This window comes from Heloderma suspectum, chromosome W (assembly GCF_057233095.1).
Source record: "Heloderma suspectum isolate Gila_16-S chromosome W, 16-S_ref, whole genome shotgun sequence".
Classification (NCBI taxonomy): Eukaryota; Metazoa; Chordata; class Lepidosauria; order Squamata; family Helodermatidae; genus Heloderma; species Heloderma suspectum.
In genome coordinates this window covers 65,622,837-65,646,913 of record NC_139475.1, presented here as the reverse complement: position 1 = coordinate 65,646,913, position 24,077 = coordinate 65,622,837, and the positions used below count along the sequence as shown (strand labels likewise).

Below are 24,077 nucleotides of genomic sequence, written 5' to 3'. Positions count from 1 at the left end.
TTGAGCAGATTCAGTTTCACTTGGCCAAGGTTCCCCAATACCCAATCGTGCTGGGTGTTTCCTGGCTCTCTAAGCATAATCCTCAGATCTCTTGGGGGCTTCAGCAAGTGGAGTTCACGTCTCCCTACTGCCGGGAGCATTGCCTCCCGACTGAGGCGCCAGTCCCAGTCCAGGCCTTAACCCTTTCCTCCCCCTCCTCGTCTGCTTCTGGCAGTTCTTCAGCTACCGTGACCCTCCCAGAGAAGTATGCGGCTTTTCGAGATGTTTTCGACAAGAAGGAGGCCGACCAGCTCCCCCCGCACCACCCATTTGACTGTGCCATTAACCTCATTCCTGGGGCGACCATCCCCGCTGGCCAGCTGTATTCGATGTCGGAGCCGGAACTTCGAGCTCTGCGAGAGTTTCTGGACAAAAACCTCAAACGTGGCTTTATTCACCCTTCCTCCTCCCCCGCCTGCGCCTCTACCTTCTTTGTGCCCAAGAAATCTGGAGAACTCCGCCCGGTGCACGATTAGAGATTTTTGAATTCGGTCTCGGTCCCTGACAAGTATCCCCTCCCCCTCATACCGGAGATGTTGGAGCGCCTGGGGCGAGCCAAGATTTTCACGAGGTTGGACCTGCGTGGCGCCTACAATCTGATTTGCATCCGGGAGGGGGATGAGTGGAAGAACTGTTTCAGCACCCGGTACAGAGCATACGAATACCTAGTGATGCCATTTGGGCTCGCCTGTGCCCCCCCCCCCACGTTTTCACGTTGTATGAATGCCATCTTCTGAGACTATTTGGACACTTTCCTCATTGTGTATCTTGATGATTTACTTATATTTTCTGAGGACCCCCATGCCCATCAGTACCATGTCTCCGCCATCCTCCAGCGCCTCCGCGAGCACCATCTTTATGCAAAGCTGGAGAAGTGTGCATTTGACCTAACCTCTTTGGACTTTCTTGGCTACGTTATCTCAGCTGACGGTATCAGGATGGATCCTGCAAAGGTCCAGGCTGTCCTCTCCTGGCAGGCTTCATTCACCTAGAAGGACTTGCAATGTTTTCTGGGCTTTGCTAATTTTTATAGAAAGTTCCTGCCCAGTTTTGCTCGGCTGACTTCTCCTCTCACGGACCTCCTTAAGGGCAGGAAATCTCCTTTTCATTGGACGGCATCTGCCCAACAGGCTTTCGAGGAACTTAAGAAGCTTTCTAGTTCTGAGCCGATACTGTTGCATCCCGACCCGAGGAAGCCTTTTGTAGTGCAAACTGATGCCTCTGACTTTGCGGTGGGGGCGGTGCTTTTTCAGCCAGATCAGGCGGAGAAGGAACTGTTGGCCATCAAGTCCACTTTGGAGACCTGGCGTCGTCTGCTGGAGGGGGCACAGCACCCAGTTGAAGTTAGAACCCACCATCGCAACCTGGAACATCTTCAGACAGCCCATGCCTTAAACCAGAGGCAGATTAGGTGGTCGCTTTTTTTTCCCCGGTTCCACCTTTTGCCATGTGAAGGCCTCCGACAACCTACAAGCAGATGCTCTTTCTCATAAGCCTGACCTCCAGCCAGGGGGTGAGGGGAATCCCCCCTCCTCTGATTCTTCCCCGCCAGAACCTGGCGGCAGCTGTGATGCCTCACTCATGGGAGCAGCTCCTTCACTCTGCACAGGCTCAGGATGCTTTTGTCCGCACAACAGTGGAGGAATTGGTGCTAGCCTCTGTCCCCCCGCCACCCTACCCCCTTCTCTTTGCGAGGTGGCCTGCTTTACCATTCCGGCTGGGTCTATGTGCCCTCTAGACCCCTCTGCGCAAAGGTCCTCCATCAGTGCCACGACTCCCCCACCGCTGGGCATTTTGGCTTCGCCAAGACCCTGCACGGAGTGACGCGGGATTTTTGGTGGCCTCGTGTGTGTTGGGATGTCAAGACCTATGTCGCCTCCTGCCCAACCTGCCAGCGGGCGAAGGCCCCCTCAGGCAGGCCCACAGGCTTGCTTCACCCCCTGCCTACCCCCTCAGGACCTTGGAAACTGCTCTCCCTTGACTTCATCACTGATTTGCCTCCCTCACATGGTAAGACCACCATTCTGGTGGTGGTGGATTTGTTTTCTAAGATGGCCCATTTCATCCCCTGCTCTGGGTTGCCCACAGCCAAGGAGATGGCAGAGCTGTTTTTGGCGCATGTTTTCCGGCTCCACAGATGGCCCGAGGGTCTCATTTCGGATAGGGGCCCCCAATTCACTGCCTATTTCTGGAGGGAGCTACTTGGGCTTCTCCATGTGACGCTCCGTCTTTCCTCTGCCCACCATCCACAGACGGACGGTCAGACCGAGTGCACCAATGCGACTCTGGAGCAATATTTGCGCTGTTATGTCAATTACCAGCAGGATGACTGGTTTTCCTTGCTGCCTCTCGCAGAATTTGCTTATAACAATGCCTGCCATGCTTCCACCCGCCAAACTCCATTTTTTGCCAGTTTTGGTTACCACCCCAAGGCTTTCCTGTCGACCTTAGCTCCCTCTTCGGTGCCAGCGGCCCAGGACATTTTAGAGGAGTTGCGAGCGGTACACCACCTCTTACGGGACTCCCTCGAGCAAGCCAAGACAGCCTACAAGGTCTCTGCAGACTGGCGGCGCCAGCTGGGTCTGTCTCTGCAACCGGGGGACTGGGTTTGGCTGTCCACCCACTACATCCCCTCTCACTTGCCCACAAGGAAGCTTGCGCCTCGCCGCACGGAGCCTTTCCAGATTGCGGCCCAGATTAACCCTGTTGCTTTTTGCCTGGCTCTCCCCCCCCCATGAAGATTCATCCTGTTTTTCATCGGTCCTTGCTGTCCCCCCTGGTTTCTGGCGACCCTCATCGCTCAGTCGGCTCCCCCACCGCCACCAGTGCTGGTGGAGGAGGAGGAGTTTGAGGTCGCGGAGATTCTGGACTCCCGCCTTTCTCACGGCCGCCTGCAATATCTGGTGGACTGGAAGGGGTACGGGCCTGATGAGCGATCCTGGGAACCCGCGGAAAATGTGCATGCTCCGTTGCTGCTGCGGCGCTTCCAGCAGCTGTACCCCCACAAACCCCAGGCCCCAGGGGAGGAGCAGGAGGGGGGGCCTCATGGGAGCGGGGATGATGTCAGGGTGGACACTGAGCCCAGAGAGCCTCAGAGCAGTTCGGATTCTGAGGAGGAACAGCTATCCGTGGGAGAGGGACCAGCTCATCCCTCACAGGCTCAGAACCTGGCAGAGATTCCTCCTGCCAGCATTCCTAAGATAGATAGTGACCCTGGCAGTGAGGGAATGCAGGAGGGGGGCTTCTTAGACACTTGATGCAGACGCAAAGAGCGACGAGCAATGTAGGGTGCAGAAAGGAGGCGTAGCGCCTGTTTGGCACGCAAGCAACGGCCGCCTCCCATGGACCCAAGGGAAAGAGGGAGGATCTCTCCCTAGCCCATAAGTTCTGGGTCCTCAAGTGACTCTCTTTCAAATGGGGACCAACTGCCTGCCTGAAGCTTAGGCCACCCTGCTGTTCCTTGCTTTAGTCGCTGGTGATTAGCATCTGAAAGAGTCATTAAGTTGTAAAAGGATTAAAGCTTTGAAAAGAAATCCTGTCTGTGTCTTGAGTTGGCTATTGGAATCTACTGGGAGAGGCCGCCAGAGCGCTCCTGACATTTATAACCCAGGCAAGATTTGAATCTAGGTCTAACCAAGCTCCTCATCCTCTTAGGCTGGGATCCAACACGCATGTCATCCCTGTTGAATGAAGGCCTACTGAACTCAGCAGAGTTTATGTCCAAGTAGACTCAGATCCTATTGCTCCGCTAATGACTCCAGATTCATTTGGCATATGAAAGAAACCCACAATGGATTCAAACGAATTTGCATTTGCCAATGGGAACAATGACGTAATGGAAGATGACGCAATGGAAGATGCCCGACAATCTGCAAAAGACAGTCGGAATGAATTTTAACAAAATCCACACCTCCCTAAAATTTATCCCAGTCCAACTGGCTAAAAAGGTGTGATTTGAGTAACTTAAATTAATTAAAGGCACAATCATATTCATGTGTAGACAGAAAAAAGTCCTACAGCTCCCAGTATTCCCCGGCTGGCTGGGGAATGCTGGGAGTTGTAGGACTTTTTTCTGTCTACATATGCATTAGATTGTGCCCTAAATGTGTAAGCTGCACCATGCACCTATCCGGTGCCAGGGGGGATTTTTGCAGGGTGCACACCTTCTTGGGGAATATAATTGTTGCACTCTGTGGTACAACAACAGCAAGCATTTCTCTGACTTGCCCTCTTTCTCGCTACTTGTGCCGCTCCTGCGTTGCCGTTGTTAGAAAAAGCCTGTCTTCTTATTCTTTGGCTGTCAGCTCTTTGCTAGACCTTTGAGCTATTAGTCATAATTATTGAGCCCACCGGACACATGTCCAGTGGCAGTGTACATCTGTTAAAAAGGGGAAGTCTGGTGAGACAGTCACATAAGCATAAACAGAAATAAACATGTTGACACAGTCATGCTCTAATGAGTCAGATAACGGCTCAGTCAGTTGACATGACTTGTGGCTAACAGAAAATTGTAAAGGGGAGGGGGTATAAAAAGACTTGTGCTTGCTTAGCTCGGGGTCCAGACTGCTGACTGCTCTGCACCCGTTTTGCAAAACGTTCAATAAAATAGTGTTGGATCCACTGCTGCCTGCCTGGCATCCTTTCTTTCAACCAGAAGCAAGAACTTTTTATCTAACAATTTGGTGCCGTGACTCAGATCCTGCTTCGGGGCACGTCCCCTTTGCGCTGAACCGAGGGGCCGTGGAGGAGAAGTGGCCACAGGCGGTTGTTTACACTGCCTTCTCCTCACGATGGCGGCGGCGAAAGCGCTTGGGGACCAACGCCAGAGGAAGAGGGAGACGTGATCACTCCTTTTAGGCACCGGCAGTGGATCAATAAAGCAGCTGGATGCAGCTGCGGGCGGGACAGAAGAGGCTTTTGGGGTAAGTGAAACAGCTTACATTAGGGGATAAACGCGGGACAGTGGTGTGTTTGTGATTGTGTGAGATGCCTACGGGCGAAGCATTGTACATCTGCATTTCCCTACCCCGGAGACGGGCTGGGTCAGAGGAGGGCGAAGCGCGAGAATTGTTGATTGAAATCCCCACCGTCATGGGCGGGTCCCAATCCAGGCCTACAGGAGAGTCCCATATGCCCTTGGAGTGTTGTTTGCGCAACTGGTCACATTTTAAGCAAGATTATAGAACTAAGATGACAAAGGATCGCCTTGTCCTTCTTTGTGCCCGGGAATGGCCGGTAGTAGAACCCAAATGGCCACCCGAGGGGTCTTTTGACCCAACCCTGGTATCTGCTGTGCATATAATAGTAACACAGAGGGGAAGTTGACACCAGTTCCCCTATATCGATTCATGGGCGACCTGTGTACCCCTTGGCGGCAAGCCCGCTCCGTGGGTTGTCAAATGCATGTCTCTGGCCCCTCCTGTGATGGTCAATAAGAAACCAACCATCCTTGCGGGGGCACGGGCCAGGTTTAGAGAGGAACACCCCCAGGCAACTGAGGATGAGACGGCAGCGGCTCTGCCCACAGGACGGCCCGATTGGGGGGTAGCCATGGCGGCACAGAGACAGCTACATGCTGAGTATTTTCGGTTCGTTTTAGCGGGCATGAAGCAAGCCGCGCGGGGGGCCCCCAATTTGCAAAAAGTCTTGACTTTAAAACAAGACAAAAATGAACCTCCTGCCATGTTCCTCCAAAGGCTAAGGGAAGCCTTCGCCAAGTATACTGATATTGACTTGAAGGACCCAAATAATTTAAAGGTTCTCACGACTCAGTTTGTGGGAAATAGTTGCCAAGACATCAGAAAGAAGTTGCAGAAAGTTGAGAGAAGATTGGTGGCTGACCTAAGTGTTTTAGTAGAGCTCAGAAAGTTTATGAAAGACAAGAGGCAAGCGAAGCTCCTTGCTGCGGTTCTCAGACCCAACAAAGGAGGAGCTAAGAAGAGAGGAAAAGGAGGGTGTGGAGGGAGGGGCAGAAAGGATTTTGCATGAACAAGAAAGAGACTAAGACAGACCGGGGCCCAGCCCCCTCTGAGCCGTCTCTGAGGCAAGACGGGACCCCATAGTCAAAATTAAAGTTGGGGGCTGCTCCAACGATGCCCTTGTAGATACAGGGGCCGCCCTGTCCATCCTCCCCCCTTAGCCAACCACCAACGGGAAGTGGGGGATCTACCACCATAATGGGGGTCGAGGGAAGGGCAACCCGAGTGCCCCTTTCTCGTCCCTTGCTCACCAAGGTTGGGAAAACACACCTAGAACACGCCTTTGTCTGTACCCCCTCCTGTCCGGTGGCATTGTTAAGAAGGGACTTATTGACTAAGCTCCAAATTGAGATTGCTTTCACTTCTGACGGAAGGATAGAAGTACAGCTCCCCAAGCAACAGAGCAGTAACTATCAAATGGCCCTTTCAAAGGTCGCAGAGGAGCCCGCCCCAGAGGCAGACGAGGACTGGTGCTTCATAGAAAACAGAGTCAATCCCCTAGTTTGGGCCGGGGTCGGAAGGGCCTCTCGTGCCAAGTTGGCAACACCGTCAGCTGAAGTCCCTACAAGATAAGGTCTCCAAGAAGGAGTTCATCCGCTTGGCACAGACCCTCAAGTATTACAGCTATCTCAAATTTGACCCCTGCATCACAGACTTCCCCGAGAAGGGCTGCCACGTCATTGTGGGGGCTGGGAATAGTAAGCTGAACTTCCAGGTCAAGCTGCCCAATGACCAGATCAAGGAGGGAAGTTTCAAGGTGACCCGAATGCGCTGCTGGTGGGTCACTTCCTCGGTCCCCGTGCACAACGAGACATCAGGCCCTACCGCTGGCAAGTCAGAGGTGAAGCTAGAACTTGCCTTTAAGTACCTGATAAATAAAGACTGCCTACAGTGGGTCACAATCACCAGCCTGCAGGCCATAATGCTGAGCATCTGCCTGCAGTCTATGGTGGATAAACTGATGATGAAAAAAATCAAGAGGCAGCATCCGCAAGATGTTCCGCAGGCGAGTCAATGGAGCCCTGCAGCAGCCAGGCAGCCAGCAAGCAGTAAAGGCTCCCCCTCTTTTGGATTCTCCTGATGCAAGCAGGGAGTCTATTGCAACAGTCTCAAGCAAGTTGGGCTCCGTCGGTCTGCGTGCCATTAGCCGTTCCAGCTCTTCTGCTGACATTGGGGCCAACGACACCTTTGAGGGCATTGGTGATGAAGACCTCTAGGGGCCCTGCCCTGACGCAACTCTGTGGGATATAAAATCTCCTCCTGGGTGGATCTCCATGTGCCTCAACCCCAGCCAGCTGCCCACCCTCTTGTCTACATGGATGGGGAGACGGCGCGACCGCTGTATGAGGCGCTGCAAAAAGATAAATTAGATAAATGGAAATGGACTAACAAGATAAATAAGTCTTCCCTCAGTCTCAAAGCTGCCCTTGTGTCGCCACCTGCCCTGGCCATACCAAATCCCAGTCGACCATTTAGACTCTATGTGCATGAGAATAAAGGCGTAGCCTCGAGAGTACTTTGCCAGCGAAAGGGCCCCTCCTGGAGGCCGGTGGGATATTACTCCAAGGTCCTTGATGTCGTGGCAAGAGGCTGGCCGAGTTGCTCAAGGGCAAATGAGGCCGCAAAGAGGGCAGCCAAAGAAAGAATCCAAGAGACATTTCTCGTCTTACCCAGAAGAGAGGAGCCCCCACATACTCCCCTTCCGAGTTGCAGATGGCGCAAGAACACAGAGTAAGTCCCCGTGGCGACGGATGGATCCAGATGACAGATGGGAGGCTGCTCCTACCGCAGACCCTGCAGGGAGCTATCTTAGAGCAAGTGCATCACTCTCTTGGACATCCTGGGGCATCAGCCATGATTGACTATTGCAAGAGGCTGTTCGTCTCTCCTGGCCTAACTGTACGCGCCCATCGATTAGCAGCAACATGTGAGGTTTGCCAGAAAATTAATTCCCCCGGGGCACCCCCTCCACCAAAGGGCGCATTATCCCTTCCAGAGGGTGCAGATTGATTTTGCTGAAATGCCACCATGTAGGGGTTGCAGACATCTGCTTGTAATAGTGTGTCAAATGACAGGGTGGGTAGAGGCGTTTCCATGCAGAAACTGTCAAGCAAAAACTGTAGTTGCTAAGTCGTTACAGGAGGTGGTGCCCCGGTTCCCCCTGCCTGAGGTTGTAGAGTCCGACCAGGGCTCACATTTCACCTCAGCTGTTACGCAAGGGTTGGCACGAGCCCTGGGGGTGGAGTGGCACTCACACTGCCCTTAGAGACCCCAGGCGAGTGGGCAGGTTGAAAGAACCAATCGGAGTCCCAAGGAGACTCTAACCAAGCTCCAGCAAGGGGTAAGACTCACTTGGGTAGAGGCTCTGCCAATAGCTTTGACAAAGCTTCGAAAAATGCCAAGAAAAGACATAAAGCTGTCCCCCTTTGAGCTAATGTTTAGGTTCCCGCCTCGGGTACACTGCAGAAGGAGGGAGGAAGTCAAGTGGGAGATGGGTGATCAGATGCTAAGAGATCATTTGACTTCTCTACAGTCTGTTCTTTCACAGCTATGAGCTTATTCCGTTCCGTTCCAAAGATTGCCGTTAGATGCACCTATCCATCTCTTCCAGACAAAAGACGAGGTGTTGCTGAAAAAGTAGAATAAAAAAGCTTTAAAGGAAGGGTGGGAGGGGCCTTATTTGGTGGGACCAACCAGCCACTCGTGTATAAAGCTTGTGGGTTCTAGCAAATGGACACATTGCAGCCGGATAAAGCCATTTAGGCGACCCTTGCCTCCTCCTGTCACCCGGAAAGAACAGAGAATGCTGGTCCTGTTTGCCCTCCCCAATTTGGGCAACCACACTGAATGCCCCCAATCCTCTTTGCCTATTTATCTTGAACCGGATGCTGCGGACAGAGCAAGTCTTCACCTCCCAGCAACTCCAGGCATACCACAGAGCTCATCACGCACCACTTTGGATTGTCATTAATAAGATCCAAAACAAGGAAGAGTGCCATTTAAAACACACAGACCAATCACTGAACAGATGTTTCAGTCAATGCTGCTCTTGTGCTGGATTTGCAACAAAGAAACTGGGAAAGTACTGTAGAAGGAAGGCCTCAGCAGTAGGGAGGGGGAGAATTCCACCATGGACCTCAATGAGGCCAGATTTCAAGAATCCAGCCCCATTGGGGCCCGTGGCGGAATGGAGCACTCACCTCTGCCTCCCCCTGGAATCCGTGCGGGTCGGCTCCCTCTGCTGGCTCCGCTTCGCTGGCGATACGGCTGGCCACCATTGCTGTGCCGTATCTCTGGGGTAGCGCGAGTCTCCGGATGCAAATGGCGTAGTGGGCACCATTTGCGGCCGTAAAGCTGGTAGATTAGCCTAAATGCAGCCGTAAATGGATTGCAGCAGAGCGGAGCCAGCCCGGACAGATTCCGGGAGGGGGGCGGATCACCTCCCCCCCCATGGACCCCCCCGCTGGACCTGGAGGTAAGGGATTCATACAACCCTACTCAGCAGGACTGAGATCCTAACAGGGGGAGATGGTAGAATGGGCCATTCTGACCAGTAGGGTCTGATCCACTAAAATGTCCTTTCTTGTACACAAGGCCCAATCAACAGGAAGCGGCTCATTTTGATGGCACCCTCGCATTAATTATTTGACCTGTTCATAGAATCATAGAATAGTAGGGCTGGAAGGGACCTACAAGGCCATCGAGTCCAACCCCCTGCTCAATGCAGGAATCCAAGTCAGAGCATCCCTGACAAATGGCTGTCCAGCCTCGTCTTAAAGGCCTCCAGTGTGGGAGAGCCCACCACCTCCCCAGGTAATTGGTTCCATTGCCGTATTGCTCTAACAGGCAGGACGTTTCTCCTGATGTTCAGCTGGAATCTGGCTTCCTGCAGCTTGAGCCCATTCTTCCGTGTCCTGCACTCTGGGATGATCGAGAAGAGATCCTGGCCTTCCTCTCTGGGACAAACTTTCAAGTCCTTGAAGAGCACTATCATATCTCCCCTCAGTCGTCTCTTCTCAAGGCTGAACATGCCCAGTTCTTCCAGTCTCTCCTCATAGGGCTTTGTTTCCAGTCCCCTGATCGTCTTTGTTGCCCTCCTCTGAACCCTCTCCAGCTTGTCTGCATCCTTCTTCAAGTGTGGTGCCCAGAACTGGACACAGTACTCCAGATGAGGCCTAACCAGTGCTGAGTAGAGGGGAACTAGTACTTCCCGGGATTTGGAAGCTATGCTTCTATGAATGCAGCCCAAAAGGGCATTGGCCTTTTTTGCAGCCACATCACATTGTTGGCTCATATTCAGCTTGTGATCGACAACAATTCCCAGATCCTTCTCGCTTGTAGTGTTGTTGAGCCACGTATCCCCCATCTTCTAACTGTGCATTTGGTTTCTTTTTCCTAGGTGCAGAACTTGGCATTTATCCCTATTCAATGTAATTCTGTTGTTTTCTGCCCAGCACTCCAGTCTATCCAGATCACTTTGAATTTTCTTTCTGTCTTCCAAAGTATTAGCTATCCCACCCAATTTTGTGTCATCTGCAAATTTGATCAGCATTCCCTGCACCTCCTCCTCCAAGTCCTTAATAAAAATGTGGGAGAGCACTGGGCCCAGGACTGAGCCCTGCGGTACCCCGCTCATTACCTCTCCCCAGTTTGAGAAGGTCCCATTGAGAAGCACTCTTTGAGTCCGATTCTGTAGCCAACTGTGGATCCACCGGATCATTGATCCATCTAGCCCACTTTGAGCTAGTTTGCTCATCAGGATGTCATGGGGCACTTTGTCAAAAGCTTTGCTGAAGTCGAGGTATATGATGTCTACAGCATTCCCACAGTCCACAAGGGAGGTAACTTGATCCAAAAATGAGATGAGATTCGTCTGGCAGGTCTTATTCTTGACAAATCCATGTTGGCTTCGAGTCATCACTGCATTGTTTTCAAGGTGCTTCCAGATGGATTGCTTTCTCATCTGCTCCAGAATTTTCCCAGGGATTGATGTCAGACTGACTGGTCTGTAGTTCCCAGGTTCCTCCTTTTTACCCTTTTTGAAGATAGGGACAACGTTAGCCCTCCTCCAGTTATCTGGCACTTCACCCGTCCTCCATGATTTCTCAAAGAGAATAAACAGCGGTTCTGAGAGTTCTTCTGCCAGTTCCTTTATGACTCTAGGATGCAGTTCATCTGGCCCTGGAGATTTGAACTCATTCAAAGTAATGAGGTGTTCCTTGACCACATGCCTATCGATCTCAAGCTGCAATCCTGCCCCTTCAGCCTGTACTTCGCCTTTGCCAGGGGGGTCATAGACCCTCTTTTGGGAGAAGACTGAGCCAAAGTAGGAATTGAGCACCTCTGCCTTTTCTTTGTCCTCTGTTATCGTTTTGCCATCCTCATTTAATAGCTGAACCACCATTTCTTTCCTCTGTCTTTTACTATGCGCGTAGCTGAAGAGAGCCTTTTTGTTGCTTTTAGCATCCCTTGCTAACCTCCGCTCGTTCTCAGCTTTAGCCTTCCTGACACCATCCCTGCAATTCTGTGCTACCTGCCTGTACTCTTCCTTTGTTACTTGGCCTTCTTTCCACTTCCTATATGTGTCCTTTTTTGTTTTCAGGTCATCCCTAAGCTTTTTGTGAAGCCACATTGGCTTCTTCTGTTGTCTTCCACCTTTTCTTCTTGTTGGAATTGTTTGTAACTGTGCCTTGAGAATTTCCTTTTTTAGAAGCTCCCACCCATCTTGGACTCCTTTTCTTGTTAGCATCGCTTGCCATGGGACCTTACTGATCATTGTTCAAGTTTGTTAAAATCAGCTTTCCTAAAATCCAGGGTACGCGTTTGACTACACTCGGCTTTTGCTTCCCTTAGAACCGAGAACGGAAGTATAACATGGTCGCTTTCCCCCAGAGTTCCTGTAACTGCTACTTTATCCACTAAGTCATCTGTGTTGGTTAGGATCAAGACAAGGACAGCCGATCCTCTAGTTCCTTCCTCTACTTTCTGTAGGAGGAAGTTATCCGCCACACAAGTCAGGAATTTCCTGGAGGGGCCATGTTTTGCAGAATTTGTCTCCCAACAAATATCGGGGAAATTGAACTCCCCCATTACTACTACATCATGCTTCCTTAAAACATTGGCTATTTGCTTTTCAGAAGTTTCATCCTCATCTTCTCCTTGGTTGGGTGGCTGGTAGTAGACTCCGACCACCAGGTTCCTTTTATTCTTTGCTCCATTTATTTTGATCCAGATGCTCTCGATGGGGCTACCAAGCTCCTCCTCCTGTATTTCTGTGCAGAGATATGTATTTTTCACATACAGTGCAACTCCACCTCCCTTTCTGTTCCTCCTGTTCTTTTTGAATGAGATATATCCTTCAATTGCTGTATTCCAGTCATGAGAGTCATCCCACCAAGTCTCAGTTATACCTATCAAGTCATAATTTCTCTCTTGTATTAAGAGTTCAAGTTCATTCTGTTTGTTTCCCATACTCTGGGCATTAGTATATAGCCATCGAAGACCATGTGCTTCATAGTCTGGCTTTCTTCCTACATGTGTCTGAAGACTATTATTGGGCGCTATCAGAGCTGTTCTCTCCATTGTAGTGCATGCCCCTATGTCCATTGTTACCCCCAACATTACATCTCCCTTCCCTGCAGGATTCAGTTTAAAGCCCTCCTGATGAAGTTCTTCATGCTGTGGCCAAACACATTCTTCCCAGCCTTTGTGAGGTGGAACCCGTCCCTTGCCATCAGCCCATCTTCCAGGAAGTATAGCCCGTGGTCCCAGAATCCAAATCTCTCTCGTCGGCACCACCTTCGTAGCCAGTCATTCACCCAGAGTATTTTTTGTTCCCTTTCTATCCCTCTTCTAACTACTGGAAGGATGGATGAGAAAACTATCTGGGCCCCAACGTTCTTGAGTTTCCTTCCCAGAGCTTCAAAATCTGACGTGATCTCTTCGTAGCTCCGCTTGGCGGTATCATTTGTTCCCACATGGATGAGAAGAAAGGGATACCTGTCAGTGGGCTTTATGAGTGCAGGCAACCCTTCAGTCACGTCTCTAATCTGTCCTCCCGGGAGACAACATACCTGGCGAGTCCACGGGTCTTCGTGACATACTTGGGTCTCAATCCCACGCAGCAAGGAGTCTCCCACTACTACCACTCTTCTCTTCTTGTTGTTGTAGGCCTGGGTTTCATCGCCTCTGTTTGACTGACCTTCAGCCTCTTGCTCACTCTCATGCAGGTTCCCCTGTGATTCTTCCTCTGCAGGCTGTCCTCCAGTCTCATCCGCAAGTACCTGGAATCGGTTCCACAGCTCCACTGCTTCCACTGGTGCAGAGTGGCATCTAGTTCTTCTTCTCCTAACTGTCACCCTTTTCCATGGAGTATCCTCTACTCCATTTTTCTTCACCTCAGCATTTCCCACTGCCTCATCTTGCTGTTGCTCTTCAAGCTTCTGGTCTTCCCTTTGCTGCTGTAGTTCCCCCATTCTGTCCAAGAACTCTTCGTGTTCTCTTATTCCCCGGAGGGTCGACAGTCGCCGCTCCAGTCCACTTACTTTTTCTTCCAGCAGCGTGATCAACTTGCCCTTGTTGCAGGTGTCGGCCATGTTGTTCTCAGGCAAGAAAACAAACATGGCACACACCTTGCAGGTCACCACCACTGGAGAGTCTTGTCCTTCCATAGCCTCTTTTCCCTTTTTGTGTCTAGCTTCCTGGTTGTTCTAGAGTAGCCTGTGCCTGGTCCTCTACTCACTGCAGGTTAAAAACTGTGTCCCACTGGTATGGAAGTGTGTGTGACAAGACAAATAATTTAAAAAAATGTTAGGGACCTCCCCCATGACCTCCCCTGCTGAACTCCCCTGGCCAACTCCTGTTTGCTCCCCCTGTTCGCTCGCTCTCTGGGAGCTTGCCTGCTTCTGTAGTCCCTGGACCAGCTGGAGCAGCTTGCTCTGCTCTGCTCTGCTCAGCTGGGAGGCGGGAGTAGTAAAGGAGGGGGGCCCGCATCAAACTCTAAACCACGCCCCATTTGTGAAGGTGACAGTTGCACCACCCCCTGTTGAGATGGGAAGTTCCGCCCTAGCCGGAAGCCCCACATATGCGATCAGCTGACCCCGGTCTTATGACCTTCAGGGTCACCTGACGGGGGTCATGTGACCCCTCTACGAACTCGCCATGCCATCGTGGACCCATAGGAATTGGTTTGAGAGCCCTAGGGGGCACAGGCACGGAAATGGCCCGTGGTGCCATTTCCAAGCCGTGCCCCAGATTGGCCCGGCGGGGTCCTGTAACCCCTCTACAAACTCGCCATGCCGCCGTGGACCAATAGGAATTGGTTTTAGAGCCCTAGCAGGTACAGGTGCGGAGATGGCCTGCGGGGCCTTTTCCAAGCCGCGCCCGGATTGGTCCTGCGGGGTCATGTGACCCCTCTACGAACTCGCTGTGCCACCATGGACCAATAGGAAGAGGTCTTAGAGCCTAGCCTTGTAGGATCACACCCCGCAACCCCATTGACCAATAGGGACAGCCTTGCCCCCAGAAAAACAGCCTTTTATCATGCCGAGACACGTTTTCTGCACAGAGAACATGGCGCAGCCAAGCACCTCTCCAGGGCCATCTGGTATTCCGCCACCGGCTGCAGAACGTGACCCCCGAAAACGGTATGTTAGTACCAGTTCTGATGACTTTGCTTTTCCACCACCTAAACTTCTATGCGAGGAGGAGGCCGAGGTTTCCCAAATGTGGCAGAACATGTTGGAAGCCATTTCACTAGAGAACATTGTAGCACAGGTAAGATTTCAATGTTTCTATCTATGTATATGGATGGATGGTTGGATGGGATATTTTATGGTGGTTTCCGAAGTTTGTAAAAGGGTTACAGGCAGGATACAGCTTCATAATAGATTGTACCATTTTTTCAAGACCCCTGTGTGAATAATGTTGGTGCAGAAGGTCTTGGAAAAACTGTTGAAATTAAAGCAGAGGGGCCATCACTGGTGGCATTATGGAAGATGGCCTCAATAGGAAACTTTCAAATACAGGTACGTGTGATTATTTGTAGCATTGTTATTAAAGACATGCTGTGTGTGTGTTTAGGAGACACCAAAAGTATTTTCTTAATTTTGTTTTTAGGGTTGTGCTGATCTATCAACGGGGCAGCCAGGCCATGTCATCCTGAAAAGTATTCTAGGCCTGGAAGCAGATGAAACAAGCTTCAGCTCACCCAGAAAGCGCCGCAGAGTGATGCAATGCATTGTCAGAACCACTGTTTTTGGAATTCTGAAGCACAGCTTAATTGAATATCTACATGATACATGTATTGGATGTATAATCGAAGCACCAGGACAATCCTCACATGAATGCTTATCTTGGCCAAAGAGTGTCATCTCTAGAAAGCTGAGAACTGTATGTGGGAAAATATGTTTTAAAAGTATACTGCATATTATTACTCTAATCGGATACAGTCTAAATTGCCTCGAGCTCACACAGGAGTCTGTTAATGAGATGTTGATACTGGTGACTAAAATTGGGCGTTCACACAGACCTCTGAAACTGCTGGATAAAACCCTGAAAAATACCAATCATGTATTTTTAAATCATGCAATGAAAGTGATTAGAAACAGGTCCTATAAATATTTTCTTACATCTGTAAAGCAAAACTCTGAATAAAATGGCTCATGTGAAAACTGCTGCATTTTTTGTTTTGTTTTGTTTTGTCAGAATCGTTTTTGAAAGAATCATTAAATATAGAAGTCACAAGGGCTGTAAGTAAAACCTTCAAGAGTCTTTAAAAAGTAAAACACTCCTTAAGCACCACCTAGATTTTGTAAAAAATACCCTAGCTAGCCCCCCAAAAAAACCTATGATCACCCCCCCCCCCCGTAAAGTGACTTTTGAGATGAAGAAGACACAGATCAAGCAAAGGAGTCCACAGAATATCAGGATCCAACCACAACGTTCCCCCGTGTTGTTAGAAAGTTTTATGTTCTTTCTGCAGAGCACTTGTGTCTTATGTTTAAAACCTACTATAAGCCTACCTGCAATTGACCCATCACCCTAGACACATTTAAAAATGCTGCTAGGTTTCCCAAAAACTATGCTCACCCTTGTAAATGATTGTGTAGCATTAATTTCCATTTTTGAGATGGGTCCTGAAACCCCATTACGTGTTTTGGGTAGGGCGCTGCTAAATTTTAGGAATTAGCTTTTTATCACTAGCTTCCAATACAGGGCAGAGGGCTGGTCTGGAAAAGGCTCATGCCGCATGTCTTCAGATACATGGGTCCTGAAACCACATTACGTGTTTTTTGACTAGGGCATTTCTAAATTTCAGTGTTGGGAAAACAACCAGTGTTCTAATCTAATCTTTACACATTGATATGTAGGGGAAAACTATTCCCTCCTTTTCTTTTTAAATTATTATTATTTTATTTTTGTCAGAATCATTTTGAAAGAATCATTAAACATAGAGAGCACAAGGGCTGCAAGTAAAACCTTCAAGAGTCTTTAAAAAGTAAAACATTCCTTAAGTGCCACTTAGATTTTGTAAAAATCCTACATGGCCTGCCCTTTAGAAGAGGGGGGTGGGGGCGGGGGCAATGGTCTAGTCCTCTCACATTTGCTGTTAGCAGCTTGGTAAAAAAGCATTAATGTAAACATCTGATATTGGAGAGAGGGAAAAAAAATCACAGTAACTGTCTTTAAAATGATGGATACATAGGTATCAATTTTTTAAAAAATAAACATGATGGGGTGGTAGGGGACCCCCCCCCCCGACTTTATGCTTTTATATGTAGGGGAAAACTATTTCCTTTTTATTATTTTATTTTTGTCAGAATCGTTTTTGAAAGAATCAACTTCTATCACTAGTTTCCATTACAGGGTAGAGGGGGTGGGCCCCGAAATGTCTCCAGATGGGGGCGGTGTAGATTACAGGGGACCTGAAATGCCATTTTGTGTTTTTGAGTAGGTGGTACTAACTTTTAGTGATGGGTTGGAGGCCAACCTTAGGGGCGGGGGGATCCTTAACTTTATCAAATCACAGTACCAGAATTCACACAATAGGACTAGCGCTGATAAAAAGAGGCTGCACTTCTCTGTGTCTTTACACCCCCCAAACCTGAAGGGAAGAACCTGGAAGCCTACTTACATGTGAGTATACCGTAACTCTTTTTCCTTCTGCCCGCTAATGTAGATGGGTGCAGATAAACTAAAATAAAATGCAATACAGTTTATGCTTCTTTTCCCAATTTATCCCTGCAGAAAAACTAAAACACCCTTCAGTATTCTAAAAGAGGCGCAGTATGCCTGCATGCAAGTTCATTTCATATATATATATATATATATATATATATATATATTCCTTTTTGGGGTTGTTATATTGAAAAAAAAAAGGCTCTTTCTCTAAAACTGGTCTATTTTTTTCTTCTTATCCATAGAACAATCCCCAGAAGCAGTCTTGATGTCACAGGTCTATCAAGAAGGCATGTATTTTCTAGTTAATTTGTATGTTTTAAGGGGGGGCTTGTGTGTGTGTGTGGGGGGGGGAACCACCTGCTGCTATCCACCTGCTGCTATTGGTAAAAATGAATCTGCATGACCACGGAGCGCCAGTAGGTTAACCATTTTTCATTATTATTATTATTATTATTATTATTATTATTATTATTATTAATGCTTTCAAATATATATATTTACATTCAGAGCTATTGCTGCAATCTCTATGCATAGAGCAACAGCCATTTTAGGGGAAAATAGTGCATGCAAGCAGCTTTGATTTTTGTCTTCACATTGAAGGAATGTGTAGGAATCCAGGCGTTTCTATCTTCAAACGTCCTTACAAATTGTTTTTCCTGCAATAAATAGAAAATAGTAGCTTTATCATGCCCTATTTTTATGGAAGGTAAAACACTATGTTGGGCGGGGGGGTCTTGTTTTTAATACAAGAGCAGTATAACTTCTTTATCATCTTAGAACCCACACCCCACCCATAATAAATATTAAAAGAACACACATCTGTAGCAAGGGATATGGATCTTAGTGTGGTGTGGTGTTTCAAACTTACCCATCCATCATGATCCATGATCCAATTTGCTTTGGTGTTTATGATATAGGCAGTGATAAAATTAGCAAGTTCTTCTGTATTCTGTCTTGTTAGAGCCCCATCATGTGTCTGTAGCTTCTGTACAATTATACCTCCAAACAGAAAAATGGTTAAAATCCGCCCCCAGTTGATTTTTCCATCAGCAAACTCAGACTGCATCACCACAGTAAAAGTGTTGAATGCATCAGCCAGACTATGAATTTGGAGATCAAGGATGAGGGGGTTTAACTGCTGTTCAATATCGTCTTGAATTGTAGAAAGTGTTTTTTGCAAAATTAAGAACGTTTTGCAATTTGCTATTTTATAGGGTATTTGTCCACAAGCTGTGCTTAAATAAGCATGAACTAGCATAGCTGTTTCCCCCTCCATGCTTCTCAAGGGGTCTGCTAGAAATGGTCAGAAGGCTCTCACACCATACGTAGTGCGGGTGGGGGGGCGGGAGCGGGGCAAAAGCTTGAGGCTATTATTATTATTATTATTATTATTATTATTAAACTTATTAATCGCCCATCTGGCTGGTCACCCAGCCACTCTGGGCGATGTACAGCGTACAATAAAACAGTTTAAAACAATAAAATTCTACAGTAAAAACATTTTCTAAAATACCCTAACCCACCCCAAATGCCTGCCTGAACAACCACGTTTTTAATGCACGACGGAAGCTCATTAGAGAGGGGGCATGGCAGAGTTCCCTAGGGAGGGAGTTCCACAGAGTGGGGGCCACCACAGAAAAGGCCCTCTCCCTCGTCCCCACCAGTCTAGCTGTCCTGGCTGATGGGACGGAGAGAAGGCCATCCAAGGCTGATCTTGTTGAGCGGACTGTCTGGTGTTGCTGGAGGCGCTCCTTAAGACAAGACTCTACATACCTTTGAGTGATCAAACTAGCACCTTCTCCTTATTTACTATCTCATGAAATCACACACCTGACAGAAATGCACCAAAATTAAGTCAAATGATAAAGAACTGGGTAAGGCTTTTGGGGTGGGGGTATTTTTAATGTAAAAATAACATGCTGTTTCTGAAAGTACTGGCTATGTGTATAATGTTTTATTTTTATATATATTTTTTACAGAAGACTTTATGGCCAGCCATCCTTTTAGCAAGAAAAGGCCCAGGACAGCACTCACACCAGCATCTGGTAGCGCCGATAAAACAGAAATGTTCTAATAATTGTCATGTGGTTTTTAAGGTTTCCTGTAAAGCTGAAAGCAGTGTGTGTGTGTTTTCTTTTTTAGAAACCACAACCAATGTTCACTTCAGGAGGCTGCTGTGATTAACCCCCCAAAGAAGGCCACAAGAAAAACCAAGCACATAGACTCACCACCTTCTGATGATAAAATAGGTTAAAAAAAGTTAATGATGGTAAGGGATTGCGGGGGGGTCATATCGAAAGTAGGAATCTACTGAAGTGGTTATTGCTTTTTGCAGTGAACATGATGCCTGTTAGAGCTCCTTTTAAAACTCCAAAGGACCAGACCGCCAGTAGGCACGGGTAAGGCATTGACAGTGTGTGTGTGCGTGTGTGTGTGTGCGTGCGTGCGTGTGTGTGAGAGAGAGAGGTTTGTACCTAATTAATAAGGATGTGCCCTACCCCTTCTCGTTTTTTGTTTTAGACCAGAAACCTGCAACTGTGAAAAGTGCCCCTGCAGAACCACAAGACGCCACACGAACAAAGGCCAAGAGATCAAGATATGAAGGGCACCCAGAGTCTGCAATCTCTAAAGCAGGGAGGGGCTTGCTAATTGGCTTGAACATGCTTCTAAAAGACTGAAAGAAGGCTATGAGCTCATGAAGCGCCGTACAGAGACTGAAGCAGCCATACGCAAGTTTTTAAGTGCTGATAATGATGGGTTATCTGAAGTAAGCTCTCTTCAGAATATTAAAATGCATACAAAGTATCCTGCACATGGCAACACATTCTTTAGACACGTACAAGTTGGGGGTGGTAAACCACACCGGAGGTGTTGGAAAAGACGGCATAGGAAGAACACTATCAACAAAGTACGATTTTACTGGCGGGGGAGGGTTAGTAAAATATTAAACAGGGCTAAAAAAACACTCTATGCCCGTAAAAATCAAAGGCCTCCTAAGAAAAGCTGCTCTCCAATGGCAGACTCTTAGGATGCCTCAGTTTTCTGAAGCATGCACAGAGGGTGAGCCTCCAGAGGTTGCGTCTCAAGATACCTCACAGTCTTCTGAAGCTTCCAGGGATGCTTCAGGGATGGGCCAAAGCCCTCCCATAAATAACACAAATGCAGACCAACCCCCGCAAGTATATGCAGAACTTGTGCGTAGGTGGGGGTGGGAACATGAGCGTTACAGGTCAATGCACTTAGGTGAAGAATTTAGATGTGTTAATTTAGAACATGTAACATCATTCTCACAGGCTGTGACTGCATTATACACAACGATCCAGCAAATCCTGGATGATGTTAATAGGAGAATCTCTCCTCAAGATTTTGTCCAACTACGATTGGACCGCGGGGGATTAGCTTATCCTCTTTTTTCAGTTAAAAGACATAGGGATGTTTTACATGTAGAAGATTTTCTATCCCATATCAGTAATCTCCTGCAAAGCTATGCTGAAATATGTGGGGATGTTACACTGCGGTTGATTGTTACAGTTGTGAGGGCCCCACGGGGCGGTGGGAATCGGAGGAGGAAAATAGGTTCTCTCCTGAACAGTCACATCATCCTTAGAAAACGACAACATTTGGTAGATCTAAATTACACAGGCACCAATCTCTGCTTTGCTGGGGGTCTTTTAGCCGTAATGGCCGAGAGGACACCCACAGATGCAGAATTGTTGACTGCCACCAAACAGTTACATATGGAGCTTGGTTGGTCTGAACACAAAAAAGTAGCCCTCAGTGACATTTCATTGATTGAAAACCATTTAAGGGTCAACATTCAAGTCATACGTTTCGCAAAAAAAAGTTTGGGGGCTATTTAAAGTACCAGGGCCTAGGTACCCCAAAACCTATACTATGATGCTACACGACGATCATTATTATGGTGTGCGTAGTGTAAAGGCGGTTTTTGGAGCTCAAAACTATTGTGAAATATGCAATACAATCTTTACCCACAGTCACAGTTGTCTATATATGTGCAGGCTCTGCTTGAGTGCAGATTGTGCTGTAAATGTCAGTAAAATGAAGAGGTGTGGATATTGTCAGATGAACTGCAGATCCAGCGCCTGCTTAAATAGGCATAGAGAATTGGCCTTAGAGGGTAAAGTAAAATGTGTCTTTAGAGACTATTGTGAACACTGTCAGACTTTCCAGAAAGGTGATCATGACTTTGAGCATTGTCCAGGAAGGCGGTGCACTGTCTGTTGGGGGTTTATCATAGATGGTGATAAGCATGAGTGGTATATGGGGCATCTTAAGAAGCCTAAAGTGTCTGTGAAAGATGTGTTTTATGGCTTCGAAGCGCACCAGTCTTCAGGATTTCACGTTCCTAATTTCTGTTTTGCAAAAGCGTTTGCGGGTGAAACTGTAGAACACTTTAAGAATAAACCAGGTGAGGGCAAGAAAAAGAGAAAGTGGTGTGTGAAAGCGCATGGCGATGTAAGCCTGTGGGCCTTGGCTGGCAAAACGTGGGGGTTTAAGGGTGATTCCTGTCTCTCTGAGTTTATCAAGACCTTCACAGACAGTGCGCAGTTCAAAGGGTGCACTTTTATAGCCCATAACTCAAAGGGGTACGATGGTTACTGTATTCTCAGCCAGCTGATAAAAGAGAAACTGGCTGTAGATCTTATTACTCAAGGGGGGAAATTGCTGTGTATCACCGTGAAGGGGCTAGATATAAAATGTATCGATTCACGCTGTCATCTACCCGTGCCCCTCTCAAAGCTACCAAAAGCCTTGGGTTTTACCGGCAGCAAGGGCTACTTCCCACATTGTTTTAACAAACCTGAGAATTGGGACTATGTGGGCCCGCTGCCTAAAGCAGAGGACTATGGTGCCCAATACATGATGCCTGGAGAGAGAGAGGCTTTTTTAGCATGGTATGAGGAGAACAAGTCAAAAACTTTTGAAATGCAGAAGGAGTTGATGTTTTACTGCAGGCAGGATGTTAATATTTTGGAGCAGGCATGCACCAAGTACCGACACGAAATCATGGAACTGACACAGACAGTGAGAGCATTTTGGAATGGTAAGAAGTATGTGAAGAAAAGGTTAGCAATAGATCCATTCCAATACCCCACTCTGGCTAGTACATCTTTTGCGATGTATAGGTTTAAGGTTCTGACGGAATACACCATTGCCATACCCCCACCAGATAATTATCACCGGCAGTGTAAAGGGTTTTCTGCCCCTGCAATTCGGTGGTTGAGTTACATAGAGCATAAAGAAAACATTCCGATTCAGCATGCCTTAAGGGGTGGGGAATTCAAAGCTGGCCCTTATTTTCTAGATGGCTATGCTGTCATAGATAATAAGAAGACAGCCTTTGAATTTCACGGCTGCTTTTGGCATGGGTGTGTAGTGTGTTATTCTCCGGAGGATAAGAACCCCCTGCAGGGTAAAGCATATGAATTCCTGTACGACTCCACACAGAAAAGGGCTGCTGAACTGAAACTGATGGGGTTTGAAGTCAGGACTATATGGGAACACGAGTGGAGGCAGATGTTAAAAACAGATGAGGGCCTCAAGAGTTTTCTTGCTGGTGCTCATTTTCCAGACCCTCTAGAACCTAGAGACGCTCTCTTTGGGGGGTGTACTAATGCGGTCTGTCTGTACTATAAACCTGAAGATGGGGAACGGATTCATTACTATGATTTTACAAGCCTGTATCCCTATGTGAACAAGAATAAAGCATGCCCTTGTGGTCACCCTGAAATAATGTATGAGAACTTTAAACCGCTCTCAGATTACTTCGGGATTGCAAAGGTTAAAGTTTACCCACCCCGAGGTCTTTTCTTCCCGGTCCTCCCTACCAAGGTGGGCGGTAAGCTCATGTTTGCCCTGTGTGCAGCTTGTGCAGCAGCGCAGCAGCAGGAAACATGTAAACATTCTGATGAGGAACGGGCTGTGCTAGGAACATGGTGAACCGTTGAGCCAAATGCAGCTGTAGAAAAGGGCTACAAGGCTGTGAAAATTTATGAAGTCTGGCATTTTGAAAAGCGGACCACCCGTTTGTTTTCAGATTACATTGACATGTACCTTCGCCAAAAACAGGAGGCTTCAGGGTACCCGCACCGGTGTGTCAGCGCAGAAGATAAACAGCGATATATCGCTGATTATCTCCAAAATAAAGGGGTGGCATTGTGCCCCGATGAGATTGCCGTGAACCCCGCAAAAAGGCAAATTGCAAAATTATTTTTAAATTCTCTATGGGGGAAATTTGGCCAGAGGACAAACCTGCCTAACACACAAGTGGTGAGAGACCCTGATGAGTTATTTCAGATTCTGTTTTCTTATGCTTATGAGGTTTCAATGTGTGAATTTATCGATACTGATGCCGCATGCGTGTCCTGGAAACATTCTGAAGACCGCATGATGACTCTAGGTAGGAAGAATGTGTTCATAGCTGCCTTTACAACAGCATATGCTCAGCTGAAGCTCTACACTTTGCTAGATGGCCTTCAAGATTGATGTTTATATCACGATACATATTTGGTGATATTTGTGAGTAGGGAGGGGCAGTGGATGCCCCCTCTCGGTGATTACTTAGGAGACCTCACAAGCGAAATCCCTGCAGATGAATTTATCACAGAGTTTGTGTCGGCTGGTCCTAAGTCCTATTGTTTTAAACTTTCAGGAGAAGGGAAAGTTTTTTTGAAGGTCAAAGGCATTACATTGAACACCACTAACTGTGAAAAAATTAATTTCAACAGTCTCAAAGACTTAGTTTTTGCCTACGTCTCAGACAGGGAGTGCAGGTTGCCTTGTGAGATTGTCGTACAGCAGCCAGGTATTGTAAGGAACAAAAGCCATTGGACTCTGGAAACTAAGACTCTCAGGAAA

At 47.9% G+C, this 24,077-nt stretch overlaps 1 pseudogene; it reads left to right on the top strand.

Annotated features, from left to right (window-relative positions):
- The first annotated feature begins 3,866 nt into the window (after positions 1-3,866).
- On the top strand, positions 3,867-7,164 carry LOC146334106 (sorting nexin-17 pseudogene; annotated as a pseudogene).
- The last annotated feature ends 16,913 nt before the right edge of the window (positions 7,165-24,077 follow it).